The 13,404-nt window shown below is 45.1% G+C and overlaps 1 protein-coding gene across 1 annotated transcript in view; it reads left to right on the top strand.

Moving 5' to 3' along the window:
- Nucleotides 1-13,404, top strand: part of ISM1 (isthmin 1) — a 78,712-nt gene that overhangs the window by 33,893 nt on the left and 31,415 nt on the right. The gene's annotated exons all lie outside the window — the stretch shown is intronic.

Below are 13,404 nucleotides of genomic sequence, written 5' to 3'. Positions count from 1 at the left end.
TGAGCCTCGTTTCTGCACCTGCTTCCTAAACCCCTGCTGCTCTCTGTTGCTCTGCCAGGGCTGCTCCTTGGTGCACTTACTGGGTGCTCAGTGGTGACTTGGTCACAGGCAGGTGGCAGGAGCTGTTGGTACCTCCAGCACAGTCTCTACATTCTCTCTCTGGGCAAAGAGAGAAGCTGGGCACTGCCCGTGATATCACTCAGAGGCAGATGACTGCGCCGTCCTGTGCCAGGACTCAGGGTCACCACACAGGTAAGGGCCAACACAGGAACGGAGCCAGGGAGAACTTTTCCACCTCTGCCAGAGCTTCTTCTCATCCTCCCACATCTCAGAATCCACACGTGGTCGAGAGATGGAGGAGGAGTCAAGTGTGGCCACACTTATTGGGCATTGAAAACCTGTTTGTCATTCCTTCCTTTTCCATCTATTCATTGTGCCTTCCATTCATTCAGAGAGCATTTAGTGAGGTCCTACTCTGTACTGGGTTGTAGGCCAAGTGCTGAGGCACAGAAGTGACAGAACAGACACGGTCCCTGCCTCATGGTTCTGACATCCTGGTAGGGGCCACAACACAGAAGAAAGCCCATAAATAGAATAATTTCAGCTAATAGATACTACAAATGAAATAAGCAGAATGATAGAGGGGAGCTTTTAAAGGGTGGGAAAGCACACTGGTTATATAAGATGATCAGGGAAGTCCTCCCTCTCTGGAGGTGACATTTAAGCTGAGACTTGAAGGATGGAAGAGAGAATGATGGCAACCTGGACTAGGACAGTGGCAGAGGAATTTGAAAGAATGGATAAAATGCTCTTTTTGTTGTTAGCAAGTAATAAAGGACTTGAAGATGTTAACATGGCTAATATAATTTACCCCATTGTACAGTTGAGTTTACTGTTCAGTCATTATCTGTGTGTGTGTGTGTGTTTTTTTTTTTTTTTTTGAGACAGAGTCTCGCTCTGTCGCCCAGGCTGGAGTGCAGTGGCGCAATCTCGGCTCACTGCAAGCTCCGCCTCCCGGGTTCACGCCATTCTCCTGCCTCAGCCTCTCCGAGTAGCTGGGACTACAGGCGCCCGCCACCACGCCCGGCTAATTTTTTTGTATTTTTAGTAGAGACGGGGTTTCACCGTGGTCTCGATCTCCTGACCTCGTGATCCGCCCGCCTCGGCCTCCCAAAGTGCTGGGATTACAAGCGTGAGCCACCGCGCCTGGCCCTGTGTGTGTGTTTTTAGCCAGAAACTGGACAAAGATGAATAAATGTCCAATAACGTATAGAAAAAGGAAAGAAGTATGTATATGGTAGAGAAGTCATGAGGAGCAAGGAGGGATTAACTCTGCTGAAGATCAGGGAAGGTTTACAGAGAAGTCAGTATCTAAATACGGTTTTAAAGGATGCATAGGAGTTTTCTATACGGATAAGGGAAGTAAAGACTTTGCAGGTACAGTAGACAGAAAAAAGTGTGACACTAGCGCATCTATTAGCACTTGTAAGCCTCTATATGAATTACAACAAGTCATTGCCTCTGGGAAGACAATATCCCTTCCTCCAGTCTCAACTTCAGCCATTACTTGCCCCCTCACCAGACATCTTTGCACCATGCGCAAATTGTACGATGTACATGGCATGGTAGACCTAAGTGAAACTACAAGGGGTCCACTGTGCCCCTGCCTATCAGCTTTGAAATCCTGTTTGTTCATCCAGCCAGACAACCAGCCGTTCATTCATTCAAAGGATATTTAGTAAAGTTCGTGGGGTTTTTTGTTGAGACTGCAGTTACGAAAAGGGAAAGACAGTTTGTAATTTAGTCCTGGAAAACCGTGAATATCCACTAGGCAGTGACACCCAAGTAGCCAGTAGGAGAGCATCAGGCTGGGAGTTCGAAACCCTGTGTCCTGGGCCCTGGCTCATGTGCCACCCTACTCTTCAAAGATCCTCTAGAGGCCAGGCATGGTGGCTTACGCCTGTAATCCCAGCACTTTGGGAGGCTGAGGTGGGCCGATCACCTGAGGTCAGGAGTTTGAGACCAGCCTGGCCAACATGGTGGAACCCCATTTGTACTAAAAACACAAAAATTAGCTAGGCATGGTGGTAGGTGCCTGTAATCCCAGCTACTCAGGAGGCCGAGACAGGAGAATCACTTGAATCCAGGAGGCGGAGGTTACAGTGAGCCGAGGTTGCGCCATCGTACTCCAGCCTGGGCAACAGAGTGCGACTCTATCTCAAAAAAAAAAAAAAAAAGGATCCTCTAGATTGTGCTTTGTAAAAATGGAGAGTTGGATCTGAAAACCCATTTTGTGCCCTGCCCCCACCAGGCAGGTCTGGCATGACTATTCTCAGGACTAGTTGTATTTTAATAGGGGATCATGAGATCATGGAGATAAAATGGCTTTAAAATCAAATGACTGAAACACTGACCGCTCCTTCCATCCTCAAGGTGGACCTTTTTGGAGAGGCTGGCGATTGGTAGTGTTGGTCCTTTCTCTGCATTCGGAGCACTCTCTTTACACTGAGGTTGTTGGAAGAGGCATTCACTCTCCCGTCAGCTGCAGCCCACACAGGCTACCTTTTGTTGTCTCTGCTGGTCCAGCTTTAAATCCTCCCTGGAGTCAGCCAGAATTCACACACCCCTAGTAAGTATGAGCCAGGTGACTTTGGCAGGATTCCAAACCTCATTTTTCTCATCTGTACAATGGAGGTGATGATAATTATATCCACCCAGTGGGAAGCTTTGAGAACCAATTGGTAGAAGTGATACATAAAAGCGTTTGAGCAAGGCTAGCACGGAGAAGACATTTGAAAAAGGTGGAGGAGGTAGAGGTGTGGCTGTCACTAGGGAAGATAGGAGCTGGTCCTGAGGGGAAAAACAGTGAAGAGAAAATATAACAATGTAAGAGCGAGTGCTAGAGAAGGCTAATGGGAGAAGGGAATAATAAAGAAGAGAAAAGAAGTGTTTTTACCACACAGATGCTACCCATTTTACGGGTGGGAAAGCTCGAGCCACAGGGAAATAACATGCTCAACATGAAGCTCCTCTTTTTTCAAACACTATATTTTCCCCAATACGAAGTGATAAACTTGCAGTCACCCTTTTGCTTCACTTCCAAGTTTTGGAAAAGTTGTCTTAACAAGCCATGTGCTATTGGCACTGTCTCACCCTAGCACGGTACCTGGTACATAATAAATATCAATGAAGTGTTTGTTGAATGAATCCATGAATAGAGGTAACAGCCCAGCTTCCTATAGAGAAAAGTTAGCTAAGCTAAGTCAAGAGCCCACAATTGCATCAGCTGCCAGTTTTCCAAGCAGGAATCACACCATTTCCCTAGAGAAGAACAGAACAGCAGTCCCAACAGGAACAATCTGTACAGGCAGGTGGCGAAGGGAACAGGTGCTGGTGGCAGCAGCTTTCTCTTCACCTCTGGCCATATGTGGCCTACGACAGCTCTATAATTGTTTTACAGTGTCGGCGGGGGGTGGGGGGTCCTGTTAATAAATGGGCATTACTAGTTTCTAGCAGCACACAGAGCTGCACAGGTGCATCATGAAAGCACAAAGGAGAACTGTTAAGTCTCGGCTTCGAGTCTTTGAAAAACTGGCAATGAAGCTATTACCAAAAAAGCACCTGTCAGTGAACAAAGTCGTTGGCAGGGCTTTGGAATTTTCCAGCAGGTTTTACCCAGCTTTGAGCTAACAGGTAGAAGGATAGAGAGGAAGGAGAAGATGTTCCAGTCATTGTAGATAGAATCTACATTTCATGCATTTGTGAACCACTGGATTTTTATTTCATCTCCCCACCCTCAATTGGATGTTTTCAGCATTTGGAATAAAGTGGAGTTTTTTTTTTTGAAGTTAGTGTGAAATAATTTCTCCAGAACAAGTGTCTCTTTAGGATTCCATTCCGAGGAGGTCAGAGCTGAATAGAGTGAGAGGCTTTCTGCAACTCTCATTCTACCTCACCATGGTCATTTTACAGAATAAATAACCAAGGTCCTATATCAGTCAGCTTTTGCTGTGTAACAAACCACACTGGGTTCACTAGCTTAAACCCGCAAGGATTTATTATTTCTCGTGACTCTCTGGGTCAGCAGGGTGGCTCTCATAGCCTGGGTAGGCTCAGCCAGGGCTGGATGGTCCAGGACGGTCTCCATCTGAGTGACTGGCCATTGGCAGGCTGGTGAATCTGGTATAAATTATCTCTGCTGCACACGTCTCTCACCATTCGACAGGCTAGCTTGGCCTTCTTCACCGAGTGTTCTTAGCATTCCAAAGAGCAAAAAAAATAGGCAATCCTAAGGCACAAGTGCTTTTCAAGTCTCTGTTAACTGTTGTCCCTTTGGCCGCAGTAAGAAGCTCAAAGAAGGCTGGGCACAGTGGCTCATGCCTGTAACCCCAGCACTTTCAGAGGCTGAGTTGGGTGGATCACCTGAGGTCAGGAGTTCAAGACTAGCCTGGCCAACATAGTAAAACCCCGTCTCTACTAAAAATACAAAAAATTAGCCGGGCGTGGTGGTGGCGGGCACCTGTAATCCCAGCTACTCTGGAGGCTGAGGCAGGAGAATCGCTTGAACCCAGAAGGCAGAGGTTGCAGTGAGCCAAGATCGCACCATTGCCCTCCAGCCTGGGCAACAAGAGCGAAGAGTGAAACTCTGTCTCAAAAAAAAAAAAAAAAAAAAAAGAAGCTCAAAGAGTGTGGAAGCAACTACCCGAGGCATGGATCTTTAGAGAAAAGAAGAATTTGTGGACATTTTTGCCAACCAGTCTACCGTAAGTGCAAAGGTGCAATAACTTACCAAAGCTCACAAAACAGGAAGAGGCAATGCTGGGACCCAGACCCGGACCTTGAACTCCTGGCCCCAGTCCTTTCCACAGTACCCTGAACCCTTTTCAGGATTCCAAGGTTAAGGTCCAGTGACCTTTGAAACCCATTTTAGAAGTACTTGGAGCAGAGAGATTAGCAATAGGTTTCAATGAGGGTTCTTAACTTTAGTGTTGAGAAGAATCCATCTCCTTAATTAGGATAATAACTTGGCAAGGGTCCCCAGGCCACCCCTACCCCAGACCTCAGCTTCTGAACTCTGCCATCCATGTCCTTTGGCTTAATCTCCAGGTTCTCCCTCTCACCAACAGAACATCAGCCTTGGCCTGGGCCTTGGATCCCCTCATTCCTTGCAGGGAGACACAGAATCACTGCAGGAGATGTTTGCCTTCTGGTGTCCTGCTCGACACCCTTTCCCTCTGGTCGTAGGAGGACTTAGATACTTGGGCCTTTTAGGTGCACTAATGATCTGGTGCCTCTTCAAATTGGGTCCTGGAAAACGAGTCCTAGACAGTTACCACTCTGTTTTCTTTGCCGGTAATGGACAAAGCACAACTTGGAAAATCACCGATAATCCATACTCATCAAATATTTGCTCAAAGTTTGACTTAAAGGGGTGGCTGAGCTCTAACAGGGCTGAAGAGGAGGGACAGAAGACCCCTGGTGGCCACTGGTGGCCTGGCCTTTATAGCCCTGAGCTGGTTAGCTGTAGCCTGGAAGACTAATAGAAAGCCTTGCCCTTAACTGGATGCTGAGGATGGCTGGCCTCACACCGCAAGGGCTTTATCAAAGTGGTTCTGGAAAGTATGATTTCTCCATCTCTCTACATTTGCAGGGATGTTTTAGGTGATGTGTGAAGGGTTTTTCATTTTCTTTCTTTCTTTTTTTTTTGGCCAAACTCACTTTCCACTCTTGTACTCTGCTTCTTACATGTTTTCTTACACTTGAAAGAATAATTTATCCTTCATTTCAGTTCATTCTTTAGCCTAACAGGACATAAAAGAAATTGGTCCTGGAAAAGCTACCACTCTGTTTTCTTTGCCAGCAATGGAGAAAGCACAGCTTGAAAAAATTCACCAATAATCTGCACATTTTCAAGATCAAAGCAGTTTACAGAAGTATTCAAGACACACCAGTGAAGTGTTGATCTCCATTTTGTCAGCTGGCCCCAAGACTTCAATGAGGAGAGATACACAGGGATGGGTGGCCCCTCCACCTCAAAGCCAGCTCCCTACCCAAATGCAAAGAGTTGCCCATTCTTCATTTCTTCTAAAGCCTGAGATAATAAACGAGGTCACTGCCAAGCTCTAAAGTAAACATCGTTATGATGCATTCTGCCACCATAACTAGGGATTCCTCAGCTATTAGTCAGACCTCGACAGCAGGCTCCATTCCCAAACCAGGACTGAGACCCTCCTGAATTCTTGAGCCATGATGTGCCTGTGTCACTGGCTCTCAGGGCTGTCGTCAGAGTCCCCAGCAAAGATTGAAGCATACGTGTGGCCATTTCCCCTCTGCCAGGAATAGTTCCTAAAGGGGCATTGCATTGTCATGCTTGCTATAAAATAAGGCCATTGACATTTGCTCTGTTCCTGCTGCCTGAAGGGGAATGATTGCCATCACACACAGGCTTCATGAGAGCAGCAGCTGGTCAACCTTGTTATCCGTGTCTCCGTGGTGCAGTTTTTCCCCAGTGCATCCTGGCTGCCCCTTTCCAACACTTCTCAGAATAAGTCCAACAAGCCCGCACCACCCCCTGCTTCCACTCCTAGGATCGTGGTCTCCATCCATCTTCCTGAGCACTAAGAACAAGTGTGCCCCTTCTAGAAAGCCGATTTTATGGTCTAAAACTCACTTTATTCATTCTCCTGGTTTTCTCATCTTAGGAGTGCTTGCTCCTCAATCATGTTAATCAGTGTGCCATTTTCTTTTTTCTCTTCAAACGGCAAAACTTTTGCTCTTCCCTTTGAAATACCACTAGTGGCATTCTTGAACTTATTTTTAGATGTGTGGGAGTGTTCCAGACAAAATCGATGCTCGGCACAGATAAAGCCCCGAGTGTGTTTATCGTGGGTAGAAGAAAATGGAGTGTTTGAATGTGGAAGGCGCGCAGCCATGGGCCTGGGTGCAGTTTGGCTTCCTTTCATCTGGAAAAAGGAAACAAGCATTGTCGATAATAATATGCAGATGTCCAGCCCCAAATGAGGACATATTGCTAATTAACTATATTGTTAGTTTGTTTTAAGGAGAGAGGCTGTAGTGACATTAATTATAATCTCTGTTGTTTGTTGTTCAAAGTCTATGAGACCAAATGCATTGCTAATAATATCTTCTTTAATATCTTCAGTAGAAGATTCCTAGGGTTTTTTTTTTTCTTTAGAATCCCACATAAAAGCCACATTAGGGGTAATGAGGCCTGTAGCCTGAGCCTAATGAAAACAAAATCTAACTAGGCCCTCGTTACCCAATGATAACTTCAGCCATCATTATCATCAACTAGTACTTATTGGTTGCCCCCTGAGCTTGTGAAACTGGAGGAGGGAGGAGGGAGTTTGGAGACTGAAGATAGGGCCTGTTCTTTGCCTTTCAGAAATTTGCCAGCCAGTCTGCCTCCAAGAAGTCTGCCTGGTTGTGTTAATCTGGGGAATAGTTACCAGTTTTTGCCTTAAAGAGAAAAGGTACTAAACTTTCCTAGACAGCCACAATTTGTTACTGATTTGTGCCTCTTCTGGAGGTTCTGAAAGTGGTGAAATCAACCCTGTTCTTCAGATTCCAGTCCTTGGTTGGTGTTTGCAGAATAGGGCAGGTGGCTATTTGCAGACTGGGACAATGATGCTTAGCCCATGTTTTCCAAAAGAGGATGCATCGCCCATTTCCATAGCTTTGTCTTCCTCCTATTGGAGTGCTCATCCTAATTTGCCCTGTGGCTTGGTTGTCCAAAAAACCTCACTCCCTCTCTTTTGTATTCATCTGCCGATGTCAAATGACCAGCTTGGGGACTCTGGCCATTCTGACCACTCTGACCCTAGATGTGGCTATGGCCATCCACCTTGGTCACAAACACAGCCACAATGAGCAATGCCAGCTATGCAGTGGCTGGAGGCAGTGATTGGACATTCTTGGTGTTGGACCAGGATGTACTCAGTATAAAGGACACAAGTGATTAAAACGTGTGGATTTGTCAACTGAGAAAAACTGCACCCAGCCTAAAGATGAGAGGTTTTCTTTTCTCGATTCATCTCAGCAGAGCTTTCCCAAAGACATCCAGGGCCAGCTGATGAGAATGAGGAAGGAGGGGTGAGATCCCAGCACCATGTATCTTCAGCAAACCTCCAAGTGCCCCAGAGGATGCTACCAGGGAAGTGGTAGCCTAGTGGGCAAGTCACAGCGCAGTGTGATAGAAGGCTGTCAGACCAAAGGCTGGTGGGCTGAGACTGTGCATTGGGCCCGATGTGTATAATATTTGACTCCGTTATTTCATATGAAAACAGCAGGTGTCTCTGATCGTTACTCTCACCGCATTTCAGCTCTGAAACCCTTTGGATCTATAAACCACAGCTCTGTCAGACCTGAGAGACTCCTTCACCAAGATTGCAAAGCTCCTGGACCCCTCCCCAGCTCCCTGTTCTCTTAACCTGATGCATCTGCTGCACGTTTACAAGCCTTTTTTATTTCAGTTCAAACATTGCTTCCTCTGAAAACCTTTCTTTCTTTTTAATATCAATTTGCAAAGGAAGGAGTTTTATAATACCTACCTCAAATGGTAACAGTAGTTTTTCTGGATTTCTCTCCTTCATGAGTATCTTTATGGATTTTGATAGATTCAGTGTACATCAGTCAAGTACAATCTCTTTTTTTTTTTTTTGTCCAAATTCTCTGATCTGTGAGCAATGGGGGCCTGTCAAGCTGGCTCCTGTGTTCTTTCAAGAGTACCCTGTTAATCATTGAAAGCTTCCTTGCTTCTTGTTGCAGGAAAGTATCCCAAATTCATCTGTGCCTTCCCCGCCCAAGCTCTGCACTCAATCCATTTGTCCAAGGAATGCTGATTCCTTTTGGTGAGGAAAAACCTCTTGCAATTGTGATAGTATTTGGTTGGTGCAAAAGTAATGGCGGTTTTTGCCATTACTTTCAATGGCAAAACCTTTAGAATTTTCTTGGTCATCACAACTCAAAAATTAAAATCCCAAGAGGGCACATTGCTACTGGTACTGCAGCATTGTCAATGTTAACATTAAGATTAATGATAACAGTAAAAGACATATGGAGGTCACCATTCCAGGACCAGCGTGATAGCTCCATAATGCTGTCAGGGACCTAAGCCCACCATCTGTCCAGTCAGCCACGCTCAGACTACGGCCTCTATCCTCAGGTCTGCCAGCTGCCTCGTTTCACATCAAGCCCTGTTTCCTCATTTCAGGCAGGACAAAGTGGAAGAGAGAAAGGCAAATGGCAAAACCGAATCTGAAAACTCCTTTTCAGCAGTTCTGTCCAGAACCTTCCACTTACTCCTCATGGGGCAGAATTGTGTCATATGGTCACACCCAGATGCAGTGGATGCTGGGAAATATAGTTTTTGCCAGGTCCACAGCCACCTGAAACAAACACCCAGTAAGAAAAAGAGGGGACTAGACATTGGGCAGGCAATTGCAATGTCTGCCGCAGTACTGCCATATAAGGGAAAATGCTAGGCTGTAAGAACAGGATATTTTTATTACTATTCCTGTTTTAGATAAGCTCTAAAATAATAGGAGAGGAGCACCAAGCAGTAGCTAAATAATTTGACCAATGAAGATCACCTGCCTCAGCAATTGAAGAGTTCATGTGCATAAGCCATTTAATAGCTGCATTTCTTCTGTTTTCCTTCTCATTGGTAGTCACAGCTCTGAAATTATAGTCACAAGAGGAAACATTGCTGCTGGTGCTGCAGCATTGTCAATGTTAACTCATAGATAGTTAACTCAATGTTAACTCAGTGTCAACGTTAACTCATAGATTGATGTTCAACTCAAAGACAGATTGTGGGTAAAGCGGTATTTTTCCAAACTGAGCAGGCCCCCTTGTATCACTTTAACTGGGGCAGAATGAATTCAATGGCATTTTGGAAAGAATGGTCATGATGCTTTCCTTAAATTCCCAGACTTTCCTAAGGTATCATTTTCAGAGAAGAATGTTTGCTTGCCTGAATAAAACACAAAATATTTTACTTTTAACCTTGAGATCCACCCCTCTTGAAAATCTTTACTCTGCTGGAATAATTCAAGTGGAATACTCAGTGAGTGAACTTGGTGATAGCTGGACTGATGTCCTCAACCAGGACCTCCAAGGGGGGCTCTGCAAGGAGGATGTGCAGTAAGTCCCTTTGAGAAGAGATGAAGAAAGGTTTTCTTCTGCATTACTAGGATATTCTGTCTGTTGTCTCCTACCCTAGATTTAAAGTCTAGATGACTAAAATAATGGCTACTCTCAAATCTTGTTATTGATTGAATAAAACAGGGTTTCATTCTATATGAGCCATCCTTAGCCACACTTCCCCTATACTAGGATTTCCAATTTCTTAACAGCTTAGGGGCATGCCATTGCAAGGAGGCAAGGTGTCCAGTTAAATATGTTTTAGAAGAGGTGCAAGAGTAACTCAGATGTTCAGAGACTGTGATTAGCATTTCTTTATTACTTCCCATCTTCCAAATACTTTACAAACACCAAGCCTGTGTCTGGGGGGCACGGCGGTTCGGAGAGATGGAGAAATGCCACAATTGTGTGCATAACTGAAGCCAAAACATACTTCAGCCCCAGTTGTCTGACTATTCCCGGCAGAGGTACTTGTGGCCTAAACTGCCCAGCCAGTGACCCTAATGCGACGCTTCTCTTTCCATGTGTAGACACAACCCAACTCAAGTATCTTGACTAATCCTGCGGGGAGGGTACAGGGCTCTTCTTATTATCTAATCTGCTTTACATGCAAGGTCCTTGAGCCCTAGAGAGTTTAAGGGGTTTGCTTGGTCTGGGGCTAAGCCAGAAGCACTCTGTGGTGGTGAATTTCCTACCAGGAAAAATTCAAGAGTCACATCAATCAATCAATCAGACTTAGTCCCTGTTTTTTCAGACATCTAGGCAAAATGCTAAAGAGTAGCAAAAACACATTTTCTACTTCTTCTAAAATGTAAGTGTTCATAGTAGGAAGAGTACTCCATTCACAGGGGAAAGGAAAGAGAGCCTCATTTTTAATCTAATTAAACAGTATACCTCCATTGTGGCTATGAAGTTAGGGCTTGATTTACAAGAAGTACTAAAGCAATTGGGAAGCAAAATCTGGGCCCCTTCCAAGATTTGTAATCCTAAATCCTGCACAAGAAATTCTCCATGACAATCTAACTGTCCTCCCTAATGTTGTTGGAGAAGTTTAGGGTTGGAGATTAAGGGAAAAAAACAAGGGAACAAATGCATTCAGCTATCTCCCCTTTGGTATGTCATAGAGAAATCTTATGTTGAGAAAAGATAGCATGCTCTCTCTCCTCTCTTCTCTCTTCTCTTCTCTTCTCTCCTCTCCTCTTCTCTTCACCCCTCTTCTCTTCTCTCTCACTCCTTGTCTCTCTTCTTTCTCCTCTCTTCACTTCTCTTCTCTCTCGCTCCTTCTCTTTCTCTCTTCTCTTCCTTCTCTTCTCTTTTCTCCTCTTCTCCTCCTCCTCCTCCTTTCTTCTTCTTCTTCCCCTTCTCCTTCTCCTTCTTCTTCTTCTTCTCCTTCTTCTTCTTCTTTTTCTTCTTCTTTCTTTCTGTCTCTCTCTCTCTCTCTCTCTCTCTCTCCCCGTGCTATGTTCAAACAATAATACATTTGGCCTCTGCTGCATTGAGTAATGTCTCAAAATGCCAGGGCAACTCCCTCTACCAGGATGTGCCAGGAGATGAAAACCATGGCAGAGAGATGGCTGGAAAGGTGAACAAAGACACCGCCCCTGGCCACATCTTCTGAGCTGTGGAAAGGCGAGCAAAAACATGCTGCAGAGCAGCCAGCTTTCCCCTGTCACTGCATGTTTTAAAGAGGTGACAGACAAGGTCTCTATCTCCACCCTCCCCTTGGCTTCTTCGAACATTCAGAGGCAGTCTCTGCACCAGTGAGTTTGTTCCTGAGCCCCATTCCTATTTAAACAGATACATAAAAATCCATTCGCAGCTGAGCATGGTAGAATGTTCCTGTAATCTCAGCTACTCAGGAGGCTGAGGCGGGAGGATTGCTTGAGCCCAGGAGTCTGAGGTTGCAGTGAGCTTAATTGTGCCACTGCACTCCAGCCTGGACAACAGAGCAAGACCCTGTCTCTAAAAAATGACACATAAATAAAAGTAAAAATAATAATCCCTTCCCTAAGGTTAGCTCTCCAGGAAGATATGTATCTGCTACTGTGTTTCAGCCTCAGTGCTCTTGACCTTGGGTGCTCAGAGTCATGAGTGTTTTTATACCAGATGTAACCCTTTGGCTGGGTCAGAGGCACTGTGGTGGGGGGCAGAGAGGGCGTGTGGAGACAGTGTGCTGAAATATACACTCTCAAACCCCAAAACATGCCCAAGAATAACAAGAACATTACCACTGACCCAAAGCCTGGTGAAATTCTATCTCCTTGTCTCTCTCCACCAGTAAACATGAAAATGCTATCCCTGAAGGCTGGAGTAAATCTTCTGTGAGAAGAGAGGGGGAGAAAAAGAAAGGCTGGTTTGGAAAAGGAGTCCAGTAACTTCTCAATCACTAGAGAAATTTCCCCATAGTGATAAAGAAATGGAGACATTTTTCACAGCTGGGAAAAACAGTGGGCTTGCACTTTTCAGTATAAAACCACTAGATTTCAGAATGCCTTTTCATGACTTTTTCTTTGGCTATTCCCGTCTCTTCATCCTCATCACTTATGGTTCTTCCCTCCTTCTCTCTACAACAGCTTCGCTGGCCATTCTGTTTCTCAAACCAGCCAAGCTCATTTCCATCCTGGACTTGAGTGCTTCCTTTGCTGTTCCCTTTGCTAAAATGTCCTTCCCCCAGATTATCGCAGGGTGCCACCTTCTCTTGTTCAGATCTTGCCTCAAGTGTCACCTTCCCTGAGGGGTTCTCCCTGACCACCTATCTAAGGTTTTCCCCAGCCACTCTCCATCGTCTTCTTTTCTTCTTGGTAGTCACCGTTCTCTGATCTGATCTAATTTATTTATCTATGGATTTATTGTTTATTTACCTCACCTAGTTTTACATTTCAAAATAATAGGTCTCATGTCTATCCTGTTTATTGCTGTATCTCCTGTGCCTAGCATGGTTGGCATTTGTTGATTGGATGGATGGGTGTGTGGGTGGAAGGATGGATGGATAGATGGATGGATGGATGGATGGATGGATGGATGGATGGATGGATGGATAGATGGATGGATGGGTGGATGGATGATGGATAGATGGATATGTGAGTGGATGTATGGATGGGTTGATGGACAAATGGACAGACAAATGGATGAATGTATGTAATCAATAATATGGCCCAAGAACTTTATCCAGCTTGGTCAGATCTTTCACTCCATAGCCTACACAAAAGAAACCAACTCTGGACACTAGAGCTATAACTA

Source organism: Hylobates moloch, unplaced genomic scaffold (assembly GCF_009828535.3).
Source record: "Hylobates moloch isolate HMO894 unplaced genomic scaffold, HMol_V3 SCAFFOLD_21, whole genome shotgun sequence".
In the NCBI taxonomy this organism is placed as follows: Eukaryota; Metazoa; Chordata; class Mammalia; order Primates; family Hylobatidae; genus Hylobates; species Hylobates moloch.
This window is presented reverse-complemented; position numbering and strand designations above follow the sequence as displayed.